This window comes from Lithobates pipiens, unplaced genomic scaffold, assembly GCF_037356315.1.
Source record: "Lithobates pipiens isolate NorthernLeopardFrog02 unplaced genomic scaffold, aLitPip1_a1.2 Scaffold_16, whole genome shotgun sequence".
NCBI classification, from domain to species: domain Eukaryota; kingdom Metazoa; phylum Chordata; class Amphibia; order Anura; family Ranidae; genus Lithobates; species Lithobates pipiens.
In genome coordinates this window covers 6,459,163-6,459,410 of record NW_027507748.1, presented here as the reverse complement: position 1 = coordinate 6,459,410, position 248 = coordinate 6,459,163, and positions in this window count along the sequence as shown.

Sequence of the window (248 nt, the reverse complement as noted above, 5' to 3'; positions counted from 1 at the left end):
CCTGAGCTTGTCTATATTTTCTACATCCCCCTCCTGGCTCCCTCCTACTACCCACCATCTTCTTGTGATGAGATTCTGGTGATCCCTCCAATCATATCCCACCATCCCTCTTAGAATACTGCTCCTTCTTGCTAGATCTTCCCCTGTAACTAAGTTTCTGCTTATTTGTAATATAGTACTAAATATTGTTATTTTAGGTTACATTTTACATTAGTCATTGGCGGCTGGTGAAGTTTTTAGATGGGGGG